The sequence below is a fragment of the Lepidothrix coronata genome, unplaced genomic scaffold (genome assembly GCF_001604755.1).
Source record: "Lepidothrix coronata isolate B3197 unplaced genomic scaffold, Lepidothrix_coronata-1.0 Scaffold7, whole genome shotgun sequence".
Classification (NCBI taxonomy): Eukaryota; Metazoa; Chordata; class Aves; order Passeriformes; family Pipridae; genus Lepidothrix; species Lepidothrix coronata.
In genome coordinates this window covers 845,797-868,435 of record NW_016690187.1, presented here as the reverse complement: position 1 = coordinate 868,435, position 22,639 = coordinate 845,797, and positions in this window count along the sequence as shown.

The following is a 22,639-nucleotide window of genomic DNA, read 5'->3' as shown; positions in this document are numbered from 1 at the left end:
ATCTTTTTGATGTGCCATTTAATGAGGTGTATTCTCTTTCATACTTGACATCAAAAAGACAACTGCTGGAATTCTTCACATATACATCAAATGAATTTTTGTGTTAATAGGTATAATCATCTAGGCAAAAGAATGTCTCTTTTATATCAACTGGTTTGCGGCTGATTTGATATAGTCTGCCTAGTGCTCGCTAGAGTAAATTGAAAATATATGTTAAGGTGCTGCAGTTTGAGCTCATTCTGCTTCCCAATCCCAAATGAAAGGGAATAAGACCTCCCTTTCTGGAAGTTAGATTAAGTTTTTAATTTAAAGAATAAATGCCAGTAACCTTTAGTACCAGGGAGAGGTAGCAACTAAGGTGGTGGAGTATGTAAAAGCTAATGAAAGCAGTTAGAGTTGGTTTTATCCATTCACTGCTCTGCCAGCACAAGCACTTCTGTATCCCTGAAGCATGTAAGGGAGAGAAGCTGATCCTGGACATTTGGAGAGAGCAGGATGGACTGAATTTATGTAGTCCAACGCTTCTACCCCTCTGAGCTTTTTTCACTTCCTATGACCTCCCAAAAGAGAATTAAGCATGGTTTGTTGATGAGCCATTAAATGACTTCGGGGCTGGTGGTCACCATCAGTGTTCTTATCATAGACCAGCAGGTCCAAAGCAAATCTTCATGAGACTGAAAGCATACTGGTTCTACAGATAATCATATCTTCAGTCTTTTGGAGCCTGTATGCACGCTTTTAAGCATGTCCAGGATACTTTTACTTTACACCATTTGTGGCTTTCATTTTAATCAATATCCTCCTCTTTAAAGGGTCCTACTTTTAACATTTTCAGCTTTTATGATCTAAATGCAATTATTCTGAAAGCACTTAGCAAAAAAACTTGTTAGGTGGCATGTTGAGAAGATGTTCAGCTTTTCATAACAGTTGATTTGCTTCTGCAGGTAACTATAATTTTTAAAAAACAATCACACTTCAGGTATCTTGAGCGAGTTTTGGCTTGCAGAACAAACTACCTCCTAGAAAGACTAATACAGTATCTGTCTCTGCTGCTAGAATGGTTTTATTTCAGTTGAAACCCATGAATCTATTGGTTTTGCTGTTCAGACAAGTTTTACAACTTTTATCACTGATTATGCCCTTGTACTGGTGCAGAAACCTATCAGTGTTGGGAGAACATGGAGAAACTTCCTTCAGAGTATTTGTTCCCGTTGCCTTCAAGCAGGATTTTTAGCTGTTGGTTCCCTACAAGTGCACAGTTTGATTTCTTACACAACGTGACGGTTGCTCCTCCGTGGGGTTCAGCTGTTCACCATCCAGCCCTTGCCTTGGACTTCTTGCCAAGTTTGCTGCCATGGCAATTTTATTCTGTTCCCTTTCTATGGGCTTCAATATGATTTGAACAAGGGTCCTGGCAGATAGCAGTGTTGCCTAAAAGTGTTGGGAATTTGTACGAAGAAAGCTTTCCTAAAATTTATGCTATACCTTAAGACTAATCATTCAAACACAACATGGGCAAATTGAAGGATGCCTCCCACAATATAGGCTGTAACAAATATGGATTTTGGCATTCATTCCTACACATTTATGCATTTTATCAAACTCTTTTCCACACCACCCAGTCATTTACTGCTTAGATTCTAAAAGCATTTTACAAGAACTTTGGAATTATTTTTTAAAATATAATGAGAAAGAAAACTGTTTTGTTTCAGAAAAAAAATCAAATTATGATCTCTAGTCTCTTTTTAGTGATTGGATATGCAAAAGCTGTTTTTAAATTCTGTTTCTTTCTCATCTCCAGTGGCAGACTCAGCTGCCTGTTCTCTAAGCGATAGAGAGTTCTACTTACTGTTTTGCAGATACATCATTTTTCTGAAGTAAGGTGAAGGTTGGCTTGTATGGAGCTGCATGCACGTGAGTAAGCACAGCCACTAATGCTGGTATACAATTTGTTGTTGCTGTTATTCCAGAAGACGTCACAAATCTTTAGGTTTTTTAATACAGATTGGTATTATATTAACACATGCCTATTTGTCACTGAGTGGTTGCTCATTTCTGACTACAGCTTCAGGTCCTAAATTTAACTACTGCTTTTCCAAGGTGGTAATAGCAAGGGGGTATATGGCCAAAAAATATCTTTTGAACCATGTTTGTAAATAAGGCAGGTGTTTTCTTACTTGTTGTTAGAGTATATGTTGCCCAATTTTCTTAAGTTTAATGTTAGCAAGTCCTCCTGCCATGAAAGTGTACTTCAAATATATATATATGTATATGGTTATATATATATATATATATATGAAGTTTAATATATGAAATTCTGGAATGTTAAGCTGAAAACTAATGCTATTCAGTGTTGGAAGCTTTGAGCTAGAAGCCCATTCTTCCCACGGACCTTAGACTGACAGGTGGCTTTGAAAGAGTTTTTAAATATATCTTTGAAGATTTAAAAATAGTTTTATACCAGAAGGCAAATATACAGTAGCTTCTTCTGTGAAGCTTATCTTTCAATTGGCAATAAATAGTGTATGGCTCAGGGATTTTTGATCTAGTTTGAACTATTTATTCTGTTATACCTGAATAGATTGCTTTAATATACTATTGAGATGAGCTCCCAGTCTGGAAGGTCATTATATGGTAATGAATCACCATCTCTTCTTATCCCAAAACTGAAGCCCAGCTTTCTCAGGCTGCAGTGCTGTCAATAGAGGTCTGCAGGGAGAGGTCGGGGGGGAAGCACTTCAGGCGAGGGGCTGTAATCTGTGAGGCATGGACAGCCAGTGAACCTTTCCTTTTATCACAAGGCAGCTCTCTCCTAGGAGGTTGCCATGTCTTTATCACACAATAGACTGCAAAGCATATCTTTTCCCTGTGACTTTCTCCTGCCAACTTCATGGGGAAGGGTGACATTTAAAGTCTCAAATCACCGTCTTTAATTTTGTTTGTGATACTTTTCTCCCCAACACCCCCTCCTCAACATTTTATTTTTTTAACAATGACCCAATATGAATATTCCCTGCGGTAAAGCAGATTTGAGAGAAAAAACAGTTTTGTTTGGTTTTGGTTTTTTTCTGTTATTATATAACCACCAAAAAAGACAAAAAAATATGGTTGTTATATGTCAGTCATATAGGCCATATATAATGGCCTGTAATTGAAAACTTTGTTTACCCCATGTCTCACTTTCTAAGTATAAATGCATATTTAGTGAATAAGATGTCTAACTTGAAACAAATTGAAAACTAAGGTGCATCTTGGCAAGACAGGTCCCTGGATTGTGTATTGATTGAAGTTTGTCATTATACGAAAAAGCTAAAATAGCTTTTATGTCAGTATAGATATTTACCCTGAAAAATATATATTTATTTATTTGTCAGGAAAATATGTGTCCTGAAGAAGACAGTCTGTGGTGTTAAGAAATGCCAACTAATACATAGATAACCAAAGGTGAATTACATGTGAATTTCTTTTACACAAAACTCTTCGAATGCTGGCAATAGCACAGTCATTCTGATAAAGAAGCCAAAGAGCAATTACTGAGAAGCAGGATGGTTAGCTACCACCTGAAGGCATAATTCTACAAGACAAATGCACATGGACTTTGACAACTGATAAGATTTCTGATTTTCTACAGAGCAGAAAACTCTCCCCACCTTACCACTATACAATAACATTACTTGTTTGATTATTATCATTCATCTTTTACATGGAAAAGTAGTTCTAGTGGAGGTAAAATACCTTAGAAATTACCTACTCTTTCTTTTTTATAGGTAAAAGCTATTTGTCCTTGTAGTATATTCTCATACAAAATCCTTTCAGTCTGAGAGATGGGCCACATCCCAGCTAATCCATAGGGCTCAATTTTCAAGAAGTCCAAAGGAAATTTTCTGTGGGTGATCTGCCTTATTATAAGACAGAAACCGAGCTGGCTGCAGAGGCAAAATTCATCAAGTTTCTTCTGTTCTGAGTTAAGCTCCTGTATCTGATTTAGGAAATAGGCTGGAGAAAAAAAATATCATGTTTGGCTTGTTTAGATATCACCTTTAGATATAGTTAATTTTATACAGGTTAAGTATAGTTGTAAGGTGCCAGGAAAATATACGATGCATAAAACATGCCTTCCAGAAAATAATTCTACAGTAAATTGTACTTTTGCACATAACTAAGCTATATATAAACTACACGAGACGAGTCATGTCCATATTGAACCATTAAGTAGCTTGCCAAACCTGCTATTACTACTTCTTTATTCTCTTTTCCCTTATTTCCCACATAATTCTATTGTTTTTCACATTAAAAATATGTTATTTTCTGTATAAAGCTCATGAAGGTAAAGAAAAGTATTACTATGAGTGCGTACTGTGAATGGATTGAATTCTTTGCCTTGACCTTCCAATCTTACAGAATAACAGCAGGATCAGGTTTTACAGATCCACAGATGTTCCCCAGAACACACGATAGAGACTTAGTGTAATAAGCAGGTAGAGTCTGTTGTCTGCATTTTAACTTCTCTTTCTTCTGTGGTGGTGGTGGTAAACTTTAAAAAACTTGAATATGGGATTTATTATCTCATCTAAGGAGGTGTGTGCATTGGGATTCTCCATTTCCATTCTGTCTCATTGAGACAGACTGAACGAGGCCTCAAGAAAGTGTTGCTGGAAAGGGGAAGGGCTGGTCAGTGCAGTCACTTTGCAGTTACTCTTGGTAAGCTCTGTGCATCCTGGCAGATAGAAGCTTGGCTTTCATAATGTCATGTGCCTATTTATGTAGCAAAGATTAAAGGCACTTTTTAACAGACATTTGGTTTAAAAACTTGCTTATTAAAAGGAAAAAATTACTTTTTTTTTCCCAGGTGATATTTTAATATAATGGGAATCATCACAATGAGCAATCACTTTCTGAGCAGGTGCTTAGCATCATTACCCTGTGTTAAGAAAGGTGAAGACATAATATATAAAAATCTATCTCTGGTGTCACGTACTCTCTAGTAGATGAAAAATAATTCCCCTCATGTCAGTTGAGCTTAGGCAACATTAAATTAGTGCAGATGAGGTCAGAATCAGGCCCAGAGATTATTCAACATATTGAAGAAGAGATAGTGAAGTGTATTATCAGTCGTTTAATTAAATTTGTGTTTCCCTAAACAACTCTTATTGGCATCAAGTACACTGAATATATTTTAAATATAAATGCCTGATTCCAAACTTGAGTACACTTCACTTGTGTGAGCCATAAGTTAGAACTTGCTTTTACTGCTAGGAGTGGCATTAGCAAGGTATTTAAATAAAGGAAAAATTATTATAGGATTACTAAAGAAAACAGTAGCAAAATATGCATGGCTAGAAAATCTTACATTAAGAAAACAATGTACAATAGCAATATACTGAGAATCCCTGGTAATTGTTCTTAGAGCAATGTGCATTCTGCAAGGTTGCACTGTAACTCTTGAAGGCCAGAACCAAACTATTTTCTTACTGAGTTACATTTAAAGACAATAATCCTTAAAATCATTTTGATGTAAAAATCCAATCATATAGTAGTTCATAGTCTTAGATTTGGTCTTAGTCTTTTTGTCTGTATGACTTTTCTTGATTATTGTTTGCTTAATTGAATAGAAATTTATATTTGACTAAAGGACATAGCTGACACACAAAGTTCACATTTATATGTAGTTTCTTAGTCTAACAAACTCTAACAATCCTTGAAAAAACTCTGGTCTCAAATTACTAGCCATGCAATTAATTGTTTTCCTGCAGTGATTGGAAGCCTCACAACATTTTTGTGTTTTTTAATCAGAAACTGTTTCCAAATTAAGGATTTTCTCTCAGAATTTGTGCCTGTGCTTTATGCTTTCCAAGAAATTAGTTTCAATATAAAATGATCAAGTAAATGTACATGTGCTCTGAAATCCATGTAGTTTAGGAGATAAGGTGCTTTTTCATGAGAAAAGCTGCACCTCAAATTATTTTGACATATTAAAACATTTCCCACCACTTTCCCTGTCCAGAGCTGCTTGGGCAAGATGGTGTAGACTGAACAACATTTCTCTTAAAATGGGGTTTTGACTGTGTAGGTACCAGGGCAGCCTAACATGAAGTTGTTTTTTTCCTTGTACTCTCATGACATGGTGCTAGTCCAGTTGATGTAATTAGGAATTCAACACACTCTAATTTTGGAAAGCAAATGGGATTCTTAATGCAAACCTTTACTTGAGGAAAAAAAAAACCAACAAGCAAAAACAAAAACAAAAAAAGCCCCAAACCCACACTAAGGTATAATTCCCAGAAGTCTTTGAGAGAGCATTTTAAAGCTGGCAGAGCAGGGAGAAATGCAAAGAAAAGAAAACATTTTGAAAGCATGTTTCAAGCAAAACATTTCAAACTGCTACCAACAGCAAGCCAATAAAGCCTTCCATTAGCACATCACAACTATAAACCTGTGTAAATAATTTTTCTTAAAAAAATGCACAGCCTTCTCTGAGGAGTGACCACCCAAGCAGTCCTAATAGCAGCTGCCTGGGAGTTCAACAATTTAGGTGATGAATTAAAGGAAATACTGCAGCTGTTGACTCACTTGACAGAAAGATAATTGCAGATGACCTGAGCAAGATCCTACTTTGAATGAAATGGGGAAAAGTCACAGAAATGGGCTGAGACAGGTTCTGTTTCCCAGTGTGACAGCTCATGGGACAAAGATAAACCTCTCTTGGGTTTTAAGCTACTAGTGAAAGGAAGAGCACCCAGCAAAATATATGTACCTATTGCTAGGAGGTGAGAAGATGGTATCTGAAAATATGAGAAAGCAAGGCCAAAGAACAGTGTGCAAGGCAGGTGGAGAAAAGCCCTTTCACTAAGGTAGATACTGTGACTTTAGAAAAAAAAAGTCAGGTCCCATTTTGCCCTCAAATGCTGTGTGGCCATGTGTAATGGCATGATCTTACAAGGAGATCAGTCAGCAATACAGAAACTACTGTTTTGGGAAACCATAAGTGTAAAAAAGCACTGCCAGAGAGCATTTATTTTACTTGTGTTCTCATGACTGACAGAGTTATCTTCTACAAGTCTTCTTTCACAGTTGTGCATCGTGACATTCAAGAATAGTGGAGGGAAAGTGGCATCCTTCACACAAGATTCACGTTCAGATTCATCTAACTACCCTCATTGTAAGACTTCATTCAAGTTGAAATAGCATTACATAAGTTGAGCCCACATCAACCAAGAAATCATTCTTCAGTTTTCTCAGAGAAATGATGGATTCAAAGGTACTAGTTCAGCTAGGATACTAAGTAGGTATTCTGGAATCTGTAACCATCAGAAAATACAGACTTCCTCTAAACCCAGTAGGATCAGAACAATACTAGTGGTTCTGGAACTTCTAATGGGAGAAATAAAAAGGCTGGATGCTGCAGATGAGTGTAGTTTCTGCATGTGTTATCCAGAGACTCTCTATCTTTAGGAAGATCTCTTTGCAAAAGCAAAATGAAGCTGGGATTTTTCTAGGGCAGTCTAGAAGTGCTTGGAGATACTACTTGCATTAGCACATAAAAGCTGAAAAAATGAAAGCAGGTGGTATAGGGAAATATCTTGTGGACCAGATAGCTGTTTGCATTGCAGAGGTGCACTTGATGTTGCTTTCCAAATGCAGGTGTCTGCGCATGGAACCGAATATTGCAAAACACAGAATCAAAGAATGGCTTGGGTTGGAAGGGACCTTAAAGCACATCTAATTCCATTGCCATGGGCAGGGATGTTACCCTCTAGACCAGGATACTCAGGGCCCCCCCGGTCTTGAACAAATATGTTTGTATATAAAGAGTTTCCTCCCTCTTCGACGTATAGGGAAAGCAAGGTACAAATCTCAGTTTTATTTATCTTAGGTGTAGCAATATTGAGTGCAACATCTCAAAAATCCCACTGAGTCAGATTTCAGTTCCTTAAGTCCCCAAGTAAAAGACATACTGCACCTAGGGTAGTTATTGTGGGAGGCATTCTTCATCAGAGGACATGCTGGATTACTATGAAAGGACTTCAGATCCAGTGTTTGCTGTTGGCTGCTGCAGAAACAGGCAAAAAACATCCTCTCAACAGGGTGGGGAATGTTCAGGATGAAATTCCTTTGGACTTTTTGCCTCAGGGTAGGATTTAATATGGTCTCTTTAGGGTGAAGGCAGCTGCATAAGGTAAATTTCCTCCCAGATTTAGAATTAGCTTGGTGAAGGGAATTACTGATTACTGATGAAATGGTAATACCATGCTAAATGTAATTTATTCAAGAGTAGCCGTGCTATTCATGAACAGAAACATTGCTATTAATGAACAGAAACATTGCTACACCTTAAATTTACAGGATGATGTAAAAAGTACAGGTCCTGCTTGAGGTGGTTTTACAAGGTATTTGAAGATCATTTTTATTCAAAATAGTAGATGAAAATTCAGTGTTTCCATTTTTAATACTGTGTTGTTATGAAGTCTGTATTTGGTTGGAATACAGATAAGAAGTAGCATCACAAGCAGGTTTACTGGTCAGCCTGCTGCAGGTGTGGGGCCATCCACAGAGCCCAGGGCAGGGGTTTGGGTTCACTCCTTCAGTTTGCACCAGGGGGCCCCAGGATGGGACTGGGAACCTAAGAACAGTCCCGAGATGTGAGCTGTGGGAAAGGACTAAGTCAGCCTTGAAAGGGAGAGAAGATGAGCAGCAAAGCAGCTGACTTGCTGACAATGGGGTTTTTAGGGAAAATTTGCAGTTTTTGTGAGAATGACAAAACAGTCAAATAGAGCTCAAAAAGGTCGAGAAACTTGAGGCAGCAAAGTCAACTCTTTCTCTGTGGCACTAAAACTTAGCATGGAAATTTTTGTGGATGACTTTTACCTCTCTGAAAATAACATCTGATAATGAAACTGTGGACTTGAGTTTAATGATCCCAGTGTGAAAGGGTGGCTATAAAATGATTTCTCCTTTTGTTGCCTGCTTCTAACCAGCATTTTAGAAAAACATAAACAATTTACAGCAACAAAAGCCTTTTCTTTTTCCCCCCTGACCTGAGTAAAATAATTGCTGCATTTACTTTATGTCTCTCCTTTTGGAGAAAATAAAATAGAATCGATGATGAGCAGAGCAGAGGGCATGTAGAGCCAAACGAGACAAGTGACAGATGGTCACTGAATGACCACACAAAGTCACAACATCAGAGATCCTGGAAAGAGCTTTGGTCCAGGCAATGGGTAGCATGGCATAGTTTCCTAAACTTAAGTAGGTACTTTTGAAATATAACTCTAAAATCACTCTGAAGTATTTTTAAAACTCCTCAATATTGTGCCTGTGGGGGAAGCCGCTTTTTGTGTGTTGGCGGTGATTTCAGGAATGAATTTTGGCATGATCAGCTGAGTTCCCTCACTGCACAGTACATGGTAATGTTCATTATGATTATATCAAATACTATCCATTCTGTGTAGAATTAAATTTGATCTAATTCTGAAATGAATTCAAACTGCTAATGCCCAGGTGCGTCCTGGAACCAATTTTTTTGGTAATTAGTCCACCACTCCTTGACGGTTGATTTTTTAAATTTTGTACAAAACTCTTATTGCATTTTACATTACTGCTTTTTAAATAGAAAATATTTATCAGAGCAATAAATGGGTCCTCTGGTCTACCTTTTCTGTTAGAGGCCAATAAACCACAACAGTGGACCACAAAGATCCCCAAGCTCGCTAAGTGCTTTGCTCCTGAAGCAGCAGAATACCTTTCTAATATCCAGGGCTGAAGCTCTGGAGAGTTTTGAGTGTTAAAAGTTTCTAATCTTTATTCTGCTTTACTTATCTGGCAATACATATTCATGAGGAAGGTCATTATAGCAGCACCCAGTAGTGTGGCTCCAGTTTGGAACAGCGGCACTCATCGCTTAACAGCCAAACTCACAGAAGAGCATTGCAGAGCTGAACACCAAGGCAGTCAGAAGAAAGCAATTTTCTGAAAACTAATGAAACCAAAAAAGTTTTCATTTACATTATTGGGCCACCAGGGGGAAAAGAGAACTCTAACTTATTTGAGTCTGTCTTCCTACTGATTTTAAAAAGCCATTTTGCCTTGAGAGTGCTCTGACAGGGTGCTCCACACATGTATTTTTCAGGTGCAAGAGGACTGCTGCAAAGGGCAAGTGGGGATGGTGGGCTGAATGTCATGGATTCAAACAGCCTGCTCATTTCAGGGAAGGGTGGTCTGAAAAATAACACAAGGATCATGTTTGTTCTGCTAAAGCTGTGGTTTGTGACTACTCCAGATCTTGGTAACAAACTTGAAGACATTAAAAATCTTTTGGTGTAAAACAAACTACCAACTGAGTGAGCTTTTAGTAACAGATGCAGAACCAAGAATTTAGTGGAAGCTTCTGGAGACTCCCTCAGAACACCTGAGATTGAAGGAATTCTGCATGTACTGGAGTTCCCCCAAACTTGTCCACTGGTCCCAAAAGCAAATACAAATGCAACATTATGGCATCCCTCTGGTAAATGACTCCTCTCAAATACCTGAAAACCCAATCACCTTTCAGTACCCTGCCTCACATCAAGTGATTTATAGTTTCATGATAATAAAACTGTATGCAGATTACTTAAAGACTAATATATGCTAGATAAAATGTTGCTAGTATTCAAATAAGTATACTTGTTAATATTTCAGTCAAGCATTTAATTCAGGTTACTGCCTATATCAATGTCAAAACAATTCAATGTACATAAGCGTGGGTGTGTTTGGATGAGTGGGTGGCAGTAAATGTATAATCAACATATTCCTATACCACAGACTGGATATTACTTTCTTATAAACTGTATTTTGCCAGAGCATTAGTTTGACTCATTAGATTCAAATACTTGGGCATGTACGAACAGCGAAGAATAACAGCAAGACAAAAGAGAGCATTCCTATCCCCCAGCTGACTTTATCTCCTATTTTCTTTCATATTCTGCAGGTGTGACCTTGATTGCTGCCCACAGCATGGAGGAGGAAGGCCCTTTCCACCCATTCTCGACAAGAGGAACATGGAGTGCTAACAAGGGAGGTTGGTGCTACAATGCATTTTCTGCAGGTGACTACAGAAAAAAATTAAAACAAAATAAAATGGGAGTGAGTCCCTTGTACGCAGTCTTGGGCTGCTAGGGTCTAAACAGAGATCTCATTCCCTCTGCCTTTCTAGTACCTGGCAGCTTCCGGAGGAATCCTGCCTCCTGTTGGTACCTATCTTTCATTTTGGGATGGGTGATCAAGTCTGGATCCTGAGTGTTTTTCTTTTTCTCTAGTGTCAGCTTTTATCTTCACTGTTCTGTGGGATTGTCTGTCTCTGCACTGCAGTCAGGGTCCCCACCTTTTTATTTCAGTGATTATAAGGTAAGATTTTACTGTATTATCGTTGCTGTGGTCTTGGAGACAGCTTCTATACCTTCCCTCACTTATCTGTATTCTACCTATGCTATTGATCTGAAAAATTGTTTCTTCTCTGAACGTCACCTTCCCTACTCTTGAGTCTGTGCCAAGTGACTGTGCCTGACACATCTCCTCTTGGCCTCCTGACCTGTCCCTGGCAGTGTCTGGCTCACTGCAGGATTAGCTGAAGTGCATCCAGAGGTCTCCCACCAGCCCTGTGGAGCTGCATCCATGCTGCAAACCCCCGGCAAACTTCGGGCTACCAAACAAAGAGTTACCCCTGCAGAACCCCAGTGGTGCTGCCAGGCCAGGGCATCTCCTTCAGGCTCAGCTGGCCCCACACCAGCATGGTGCAGAGGGTGGTTTTGCATAACTGCTCCTTTCTGCTATTTGCAGCACTTTTGTGGCCAGAAAATGGCCATGGCCTCTCTTTCCAGTGGTTTTAAAATGGCAACATAATTTTAGGTGTTTTTGAAGGAAGAAGTGATTTTCCACCGCAGAGACAGCTTTTATCAAAATATTCTTAATATTAAGCAATGATGACATTCAATGAGTTAAAACCACCACCCCCTAGAGACTATTAAAAATTCAGTAACCTTGGCAACAAAATAAAAAGCAATTCTGGTTTAGTTGTTTCAAATGAGGAAAATACACCCTTACATGTGTGAACATATTGTTAACAGATTGGTTTGGGTAGTTTTTATTTTCCTAATTGTATAGCTCAATACTACGTTTCTTCCTCTTGCTTCCTTAAACATGCCAGTATTAGAAAATAGCAATTTTCTTCACATAAAACCTGTCCTACATCACAGAACATCATATAATTAGGAAGAAACCCCAACAAAACAAAACACTTCTCTCTGAAACAGAAACAGAAAAGTGTCCAGAAAATGGCGCAGGAGCCTTAAGACACTCTTATGAACTGACTATAAACAGAAAATGAAAATATGCACTGAGGTAATTTTTCAAGGTAAACTGAGTAGTTCATTATTCTTTTCATATCAAATGTTTTAGAGAGTGTATAATTTGCTCTATTCCATAAAGAGATAGATATCTATTCCAGGTTAGGAATTAAGTACGGGAATATTCCCTTCAAGACTAAAATCTCGTACAGCTACAGAAGATGAGCTGTGTGTTAAGAGACAGGTTGGCGAGTTTGCTGCTAAACTTAGAAATATGTGGGACTAGTGGGAAAAGACTGGGTGGCTGTGTGCCCCAGCACCCAGCATCACTGAGGTCACTGGTGCTCTGCACCTCCACAGAGCTTTGCAACTTAAAATTGCTCTTATATTTGGCTGCCTCAAGCTTTGTATTTGCTTTTGCAAATTATACCAAAGTATTACCCTCGTTCATTTAAGGGGCTTGAGGCAGTAAGTTCAGACCATCTAACAGCACACTACAAAAAGTGCTGCATGTTTTCTTTTTTTAAGTTTGTGAAATAATTTGTTTCCCCAAGCTAGTGATAATATGGATTTGGAGCACAGCTTTCCCAGATTTATTTAATAAAAGGCTACCATTTTTCTTCTAGCAGAAAGAAGCAGAGAAAAGAAAGCTATTCTTCTCCACACAATAGAAGGTAGGATTATAGAATAAATGCAAGGCAGATAAGAAAGGTGAATCAATTTAAATGACCTTTATTCAAGCTTCATTGAAACAAATGAATAAGAGGATTTATCCTCCAGAAAATAAAGCGGAAATAAGAAAATAATGACTAAATAGCAAACTAAAGGGAAAATTCTAATTATACTGAAAGAGATTTGTCAGGGTATCTTAGTTTAAAATTAAAATCAACCAAGAGTATGTTAAAATGTATAGATTAAAGCTGAGCAAACATAATAAACCACTTGGATAGCTAAGCTAGGAGTAGGATGTAATGCAGTGCTCACAGCTGAGAGAGGGCTTTGCCTATTTGCATCATTAACCTTCTAAAATTTAGTCCTCCTACCTTATGGATCAACTGTTTTAGAGATTAATTGACTCACTAATCCTGTGAATTCCTATTTTTGTATTTATCACAAAGTCCATTGCAGAGCTAAGCAAAAAAGCAAGTGGAATAATTTTAATGGTGCCACAAACACTTGCTGTGGGGCTCAAGGTCCAGAGCACAGGCTAAATCTTAGCCCAGTGCCCAGTGCAGGGATGCTCAGCCTGACATTTGCTTGCCTGGCTGTGCAAAGCAGAGGCATCCCTGAGGCAAAGTGTCAAGTGTACAAACACCTGGTGCCTGGTGCTGATGGGAGCCCGTGGGAACCTGCTGGTGGTGTGCTGGAGTGCACCAACACCCCTGGCAGCTCCCGGGCACCCTCCTGGAGTCTTTGCTGCTTGCAGCCAGCTGAACACTGCTTCTGAGCGGGCTGAGCAGCATCTGCCTTGCAATGGTGGGCAGAACTTCATGTGTTTTGGTTTTTTTTCCCATGAATATTTTTTCATATTTTGTAAAAAAACATCTTAAATTAGTAAACTGCACATGCAGTTCTTCTGGTGCCATTTTTTTTTTTTTTGTTTAGCTTAAACCTTACATCTTTGCCTCTTCTTGATATGGCAATCAACCAACTAAAACCATTAATTACATGGTGATAGCTTTCTGCCAGTGCACAGATCCAAGGGTAATAGGTTTAAGCAAAGTGATGGAATTTGGCAGCTTTCTCTTTGTAGCAAGATTATGTCAGTTGTTCCTAAATCCATCGATCCAGTGAGACAGTAATTAGTTAATTTAATGAGAATCAAAGGATTTTAGCCTGCAGAATTTACACTACTAACAAGACAGGTTATTATTAGAAGCTATTTCCAATAAAAACACTTCAATCAGCCAACAAGAATATTGTCTCTTGATTAAAAAAAATTGAGCATCATTTATCGTTATCACCACAGGGTTAGGTTAATGCTAGAAAATATCCTGCAACACCAATTACAGTGGTGTTGGCTACAGCTAGAGAATGCCTGTTTTGTTTTAATAATATTAATATGAATCACCTTTTTGAACATCTTCTTAGGGTGCAGCCGTGTGCATGAATGGTTTTGCTTTTTCTTGTTAATTACTTTCCCACCACTGAGGAGATTTCTGCTGATGCCTGACTGCTGTGGCTGCCAGAGAGCTGCCAGGGGCAATACAGTGGGCAGGGGAAACAAGGCTGGATTGCAAAAGGCAGATTTGCTTCACAGCAAGATGTGCCCAAGAAATATTGGTTTCAGCTGAGGGGATCAGCATAAGCCAAGGGTACAGGAAAACTGTGTTGAACCTGCATGATACTGGAGTCTATCTTTACCATATCTCTAAAGCACAATTAATTGTTCTGAAGTGACATCCTAAGCCTGGCATTTAGTTTAACTCCACAGAGATGTAGCACTTCTGCTGTTAGCAGAAACAAGCAAAGAAACCAAAACTGCTCAGCAAAAGAGCAAACCAAATAAAGCCAACCAGGAGCTAACTAAATGAAAAATGCAGCCCACGAGCCGTTGTTCATTCACCTGTGCTATGCAGGGACAGGTATAAAAGCATCCAAGACAGATAGACTCACCCTACTTCCATCCCCCCACCCCCAGTCCCAGATTTTGACTGTGCAAGGAACCTCTGGGAATCAAATATGTTCTGTGGAGAAGTGTTTCCTGGAGCTGCAAGAATTCAAGTGTAAGGTAGTCTCCACACAGTTTGAATTGCTGTAAATACATACCTTTCCTTCTGTAGACTGCTTACAGCACGCTTTGACCACGAGGTGTGAGCAAGTTGGAATGTTGCTCATCTCTGGAATTAGTTCTAATGCTGGCTTTCACCACAAACTTCATGCTCCTTCTGCGGATGACATTGCTTATTCTCCAGCACCCATTTTGCAAATATGGAACACTTCAGATGGCTTTAAGGAAGAAATGTGAAGATGAGACATATTGTGTGGCAAAACTTTTCTTACAATATAATTATTTAGAGGGGTGTGAATTCCTGATGTGTTTATTTAAAAGCATCTTCAGTTTACAGTCAGCCCCAGAATCACTGCATAATATCCCCATCGTACAAGTAGTAAGTCAGTTTACACATAAATATAACAAGTTTGTCTCTTGTATTTCTCTTTGCTTACATAAAATAGATATTTGAGTATAAAAATATTGTGATTAATTTGGGGAATTAGTTGGCTGAGTACTTAAACAATTCCCCTACCAGAAAAATAAGAACAATTTAACTAAAAGAAGAGTCAATGTCTTCTCTGAGGATGCTTTAAAAGATTATTTAAATCTTATAAATATTTAAAGACCTGCATAAAAGCTAATGGATTTTTGAGGAAAAACAAAGCAACAATGTGTTTTTGAGAAACAGCATCTTCTACTAAACCAATTAAATAAAAGAGTAAATCCTATGTTGTGACTGTGTTTTGAAAATTACCTCTATTGGACTAGATTGTATCTCTGCTGAAATACAGTCAGGATTTTGCTGAAAATAATGCAAATGCATTTTAGCTTTAACAGGAAAAGCTGCTGCTATAGGAACATTGCATGGCCTTAAAGAACCAACCTGAAGATGCATGTTCCTCATCCTTCCCTTTCTTTGCTGCAAATAATAGGCTCTGGCCATTATCTGACTCCCATGCTCATTTTACATTTTATGTTGCCTGAAGACAAGACATTCATAGTTTAAAAGAGTAGCCATGATGTTTCTGAAGGGGTTAAAAGAGTAACTAAATCTGATTTGCTTTGATAATAAAACTACTCAGTGCAATCACTTATCTCTCCCTGAGGACAGTGACTGAGTATATTTAAGCATATAGTGCATATTTACACAAATCCTTGTGCATTTCAAGGTGAGCACATCTTCAAGTGTGTGGAGCAGTGTTTGGTTAAATAGGGCCTCACATGGTCTATCTTGGCCGCTCATGAGGAAAGCTCCCTGAATTCTACAAAATCTCAGCTTTCACAGAAACCAAATGAACCTGAACACATAATTTTTGGGCAAAACCCCCACCCATTTCACTGTGTGCTACATGTGTATTTTCCAATTCATAATTAAGCTTGATCATGGAGAAAAAAACATAATATATAAATATTTTTAAGACAAAATAGTAGTGTGATTTCATTTACTTCAATACGAAGCTGGTATGCACCATGCCTAAGTGAGAGGAGAGAAAAGGCCTTGCTACAGCAACCCTTGAATCTGTAAAAAGTTTAAGGTGATGTGAATGATGGGGGGGATGTTGGTTTTTTTTCAATGCTCTGCTTTATTCTCACTGAACACATTGACAAATGTTAAGATGAAACCTCAGCTGAAGGAGATTCTGAAGAAATACTGGACCCCTAGCAACAGTTACTATGTGCAAGGAGTATGTAAAACCTTATTCCCCTAAAAGACCATGTTTGAGAAGGAAATAAAATTTTATTTTCTTTTTAAATAAAGATAAGGTGCTTGCAAATGCTTCATGTACCTCTAAATATACTGTAAGCACAATTTGAATAGTTGCAGGATTCATAATATAAACTCAAAATGACAACTGCGGTACTGAAGCAGATAACTAGTGGAACCAGAGATACAGATCTTTTCTGTAAAAAGCATGTTTCCACCACTATGCTCTGGGAGAAACAGAGCATTTGATTTTGATTCCAGAGAAATAGAAGTAAAGAGGACAATAGCACCTACAAAGGGTTGCTGCTATAATAAGAGAGGGCATGTGAATGGGAAAGGCTTGTGGCAGCCTAGTTATCACCTAGAAGAGGACTAGGCCCTGCAAAGAGAGGTGGTTCACAAAAGACAGTCCTGCAAGAAAGCAAAGTGAATAGGAGAGGAAAACGAATCTTTTTACTGGCTAGATGAAGGATGCACTCAGAATAATGTGCCACTAGGAATTAATCCTCTTTCTCCTCTCTCAGAAGCTTACATAGGAATCAGAGCCTACAGAGTATTAATGATTGCAATGAGTTAATGAATAGATGCTGTGTTGCTGCAGTTTACGAAGCATCCAGCAATTTTTAAAAAACTTTGCTTTATCCTCCAAACTGCTACTAAGAAAGAATTGTATCACTATAAATCTCTAAGCAAATTCTTTGAATATGTTGCTTTTAGCAATTTTATGTTTTCTCTTTATTGACCAAAGCATGTGCGAATTGCTGTACAGTGCAGTGCATGTCTCAGCTTGCTTGTAAAAAATAAGATGCATAGGGTTATATCCTTATACATCTGGTCACCAGAAACAAAGGGTTTCTTTCTGTTCCAAGAGCACAAATGCACACAAAAAGCAGACTGGACTGCTAAGGACATAATTAAGGGTCATGCATGCTGATATCCTGGGAAGAGAGACCCAAGCTGTGCTGCACTCACAGGCCCTCAGGCGCTCGATCGCCTTGAAGCTGGCAGGGCTGGTGGTGCACAGTGAGTCATTTTGATACTCAGAAACGGCTATTTTGCACCCTTACTCCCCATGGATCCAAGTCCAGATAGCTCTACTGTAGAATCCCAGCAGTGCTGCCCTCACCACCCAGCAGGGACATGCACCCCACAGGTTCAACACCTTCTGTCACATCCGGACAGAAGGAAGATGAACGAGCCTTGGTGAAAATGTTGGAGTTTTTTTTCCCCCTCTAGAAAAGCTATTTCCATCAGCAGCCTCCCTTTACTTTCCCAGCTGAGCAGACCCATTGCAGATGCAAACCAATGGAGTGCTTTTGATTTTGTATACCTAGGTTCAGGACAAGTCTCCCTCAATCAGCATTGTTCACGCTTGCAACAGAGGTTACCAATTATACTGCATGTTTTACACGGCAACTGTTTACAAAAAAATTACATTGTTTATATATTTTTGCTACAGTTAACAAATTATTCTAAATGTCAAACCGCTTGATACAGAAATAGAGGAGCCTACTCTATGCCTTAAAGCACTACAATTGTTGGTAAATTGCACTCAGCACAGAATTATAGACATTTAAACATCATTCGGAAGGAAAATACTTTCCCAAGGCATTCATCTGACATCATAAACTATGAAAGTGAAGGCTTAACAATTTATAAATGTCAACACAACAAAACCACCCCATCTTCTGAGCATGATTGGTCACGTGCAGTTAACAGTTTACCAGTTGCACTGTACTGCTATTGATCTCGTATAGCTTTTGTGAAATTAATTTGATAGATGTTCATTTATCATTAATTGTGCTGTGAGCTTCAGAGGGGATTGAGAGCATGAAGGAAGTTGGCTCATGGACTGGACCCAGTAGTTTGTGGCATAATAAGTGAGCCACATCTATCATTCTGCATGTAAGAACCATCCATAACCATCATCCTTGTCCTCACTGCTGTTTTCTGTATCATTCTGGCAGCACTTTTTATCAGCTAGGGTCATTAGGCACTTAAAAAATCAGTGTTTTCTGTTTTCATACAGAGGTCTTGACAGTCAGGGCCTGTGGCTGGCAGGTGCAGTTCAGGGCAGCAAGGAGCCAGCACTCAGTCCTCTGCTCAGGCACTGCTAGGTGGTAGGAGCATCAGCACAGCAAGTTCATCTCTCTCAGCTCCACAGGCAGGCTGGTAAATCCCAGCAGCTTCAGAAAATACCCACCACCTCGGACGTTATTGGTGGCACACTTGTCTCACACTGACCAGTGCCTTTTGTCCTTGAGGTTGAGTCACTGCCTGGGAAGATCTTTTTAATTCATCTGGAAACCTGCCATGTCATGTGGTGTATGTACAGTTGCCACTTCCCCTCACTCTCCTAATAATTCTCCATAAACAATCCAGCTCTGGTGAGCAAAAGTGCATTTCAATGCCCTTGTTTTCCTCCTGGAGTCCCCTTTGCTATAAGAAGATATGGTCTCATGGTCTGCTCACAATCCCCACCTAAACCTGTGCACATCGTGGTGAATTGTCCATTGTGTTCCACTGCTGCTTATTTGGGAAACTGCCACCAGGGCTGTGGATCAAAGGTTTGGGTAAAGGAATACAGTTTGTCAGGATCAGAAGGACAGAACGCTCCCCGAGTGAGATCTGCAATTTGCTTTCATTGATCTGGCCAAGCCCTGGTGGAGCAGTGGTCCACCAGCACCACTGTTCACAACAGGAATGGCTCCATCACAGACCTCCAGCACAGGTCAGAGGCAACAAGCCAGAACTCCATGCCTGTCACTTTGCTTCCTTACACTGCACTGCTGTACTTCAGCAGATTGAGAGTATGGTCTGTTCCACAAGGTAACAATTTACCACTGTTTGGTACTTCTGATATAAATCCTTGTTTTTTCTAGTTGCAATGATAAATTATAAATATTTGCTCTAGTCTTAGTAATGAGCATCATTCTAAAATTTCAGAAGGGCCTCATTAGTGCTCTTGCCTGTATTCACCCTACTCAAATTGAGTAGCAAACCGGGGATAGACAATTCACACAAAATTGCACTAGCAAACCATAACCCATCACTGTATCATACTTTACACTTTCCAAGCCAGTGGTGTCTTTCTGTGCCTTTCCAGCAGCAGATCCGTAGTCACTGCAGAGGGAGCTTTACTATTAATTACGATGATAATGCAGTAAGCTTTGCATTTGCTTCATACATATTACATATTTCACATGGATAATAAGGGAAATAGGGCACATACCCAAAGAAAAGGTATAATGGGTTATAATAGCTAGACAGGGATTCTAAAAAGAGAAAGAAAAACATAGTTGTTGAGAAGTATTTTGGAGAAATCTGAATCAAAGAGAGTCTTAACAAAACTGGCCGTGGAGACAGGAATTAAAACAGCCTCAAGAAAGGTGTTATTTCCATGTATTTTCTCCCAACTAAGTTGTGATTTAGAAGACGAGCATCCTATGTAGGCTGTCATTAAAAATTAAATTAAATTGAGATTAAATTGGAAGAAGAGAAAGGAGAAAGGAGGAAAAATGTTCAAAATGAGGGAAAGGTGAGAGATATGCATGCATTAAAAGTAGTAAATTGTCACTCAAGCCACAGTGACAGGAGTGTGACAGGTAAACAGAAGGATTTTTTCTTCCCCAACAACAGAATCATTTCAAGCATGTTTCATTGTGTCTCCTTATTTACATTAATATCTATTTGATCATTACAGGCTATGAAAAATGACAAGCAACAATTTTCTTCAGCTACAAGGACAGTAAGTGCTAATGAAGCAAGATCAGTCTACAGCAACCCAAAGCCCACAAACAGCTGATGACAACTGGCTGGTCCCAGTCAAGTCCCTGCCCTTCATGTGCCTTTTCTACAAAGTGAAGATTGTACTTGTTACAGCTTCTTTTCTCTCAGCTTTTCATATGGGATAGCAGCTTGTATATCAGATCGCATTTCATTATCTTTTCATGGTAATGCTTGGGCCATATATCATATTTTCTAATAAATCTTAGCTTTGCCAGCCTAGCAGAGTATCATAACATTATCTTTCAAAATACTGCTTTCAGCACTGGATACACAGGGCTGCATCTTTCACGTGGTTTTTTTTGAAGTTTATCAAAATGAAACATGACACCTACTGTAAATTATATTCCCATTTAGTGTTTAATGATACATCTGCTTCCCATCATCCACAAATCCTGATGGTTTGCTAAACAGATATTTTGTTTAGTGACAACCTGTATGCCAAACTAAAGGTTTGTTATCTTCAGTCTATCAGCAAGCTGATGTAATTATTAGTTGGGTTTAAGAGCTAAAATAGCTTAGTTATTACAACAAAAAAATTAGTTTACAAATGCTGGATTTAACACCACGTTGACTTCTAGAAAAAAACATCAGCTTTAAAATCTGAGGTGCCATCAAGCACTGTTATTGCTTTCTACTCAAAGGGTAAAAATGATGTTCTGCCATCAATAGCTCAATCCAGAAGCTACCACTACTGGGATGGAAAAAGTAAGAGAGAACATAATGATATCTTTTCATTAGCTTCTGTTGTACTGGATAAGCCCCGTGGACACATTCAGAATTTCATGGGATAGTAGAGCACAGAGAAACCTGTTGCTGCAGCCCCAACCTGTGCCCCCTTCCACAGTCTCTGGGTTGGGTACCGCTCTCTGTTGTCCAATGGGCAACTCAGCAGGGTTCAATACTCAAGATTTAGGCAATTATTTTCCAAAGGTCTTTGATGGCAGAACATGCAAATTACAGCAGACCTACAGTAAGGTAGTTTTTGCCAGTTAAGCTGTGAAAAATGTTAAATACAATTTATTATTTTCCACCTAAATCAACTTTATTCTTTCTTATTTTTGTTTTCCTCTAGACTCTAGGACTTTTCAAAGAAATTTTTGGAACTTTGATAGAATCAGTTGAAATCTCAGTGGTGTAAATTAGGTCTTACCTCCATGAAGACAATAATCTAAAGGAATTAAATGTACATGGTTTTGTTGTCATGCATACTCAGTAAAACACAGTTACCTTGTGATTGGTATCCTAACTGTACATCCAAGACACAGTGCTTATCTTGTTATATTTCTTATAAGTGGCTGTAGCATTGCTTTCAAAATGGTTCATGGAGATTTTCATTTTATGGACAATTACACTAAGTTGACTCTCAAAAAAGGAGACTTGTAAGAGTGAGAAGGAACAATTATTTTCTTGATTTCAGTTACTTTCTAAGGCAATCAAGACTTTGTTTGATCAAATAAAGAACAGTTCGTAGATCCATATTTAAAATATGCTTCTTGCACACTGTACATATAATTTTACATCGTGATAAATAGGGTGATTTCTATGAACTGACAGTAAGAGCTTTCCATATAATTAGTATAAATTGTTTGCATAGATAAATGATGATTTCAAAAAGAATCTTAACAGCACCAGTTCATGCCATGACCTAAAATGGAAAAAGTCTCATGGCCACGGTTACTTTGACCAGTCATAAATTAAAAAGCCAAGCTGTATTTGATTCAGATTCAGCTCCAAACAACTAAACCTGCTCAGTTCGAGTGTTTCAAAGATCAGTAACCAGAAGTCTCTTTCTAATGTTTGTTTCAGAACCATGTCCTCACCCTGAGGTTGTCCCTGGAGATTGCATATCCATAACTGTGGGGCAAAACTCAAGGACAGTTCCCTCTTCCCTGTAATACATTGTTTCCCTGAAAAAAATATGCAAACCACAGATAACCCAAAGTTAATTTCCATTTCCATTTTTAGGATCAAACCTCCCTCAGCCAGGCCTTGCTTGATATCACCAATTTTAGAGCTGCTTCACACAGTAGCAGCCTATTTACACCGTTATGGCCTTAGATACAATAAAAAGTTATCCGTTATGGATAGTTAGCCATTTATGGTTCAGAAATG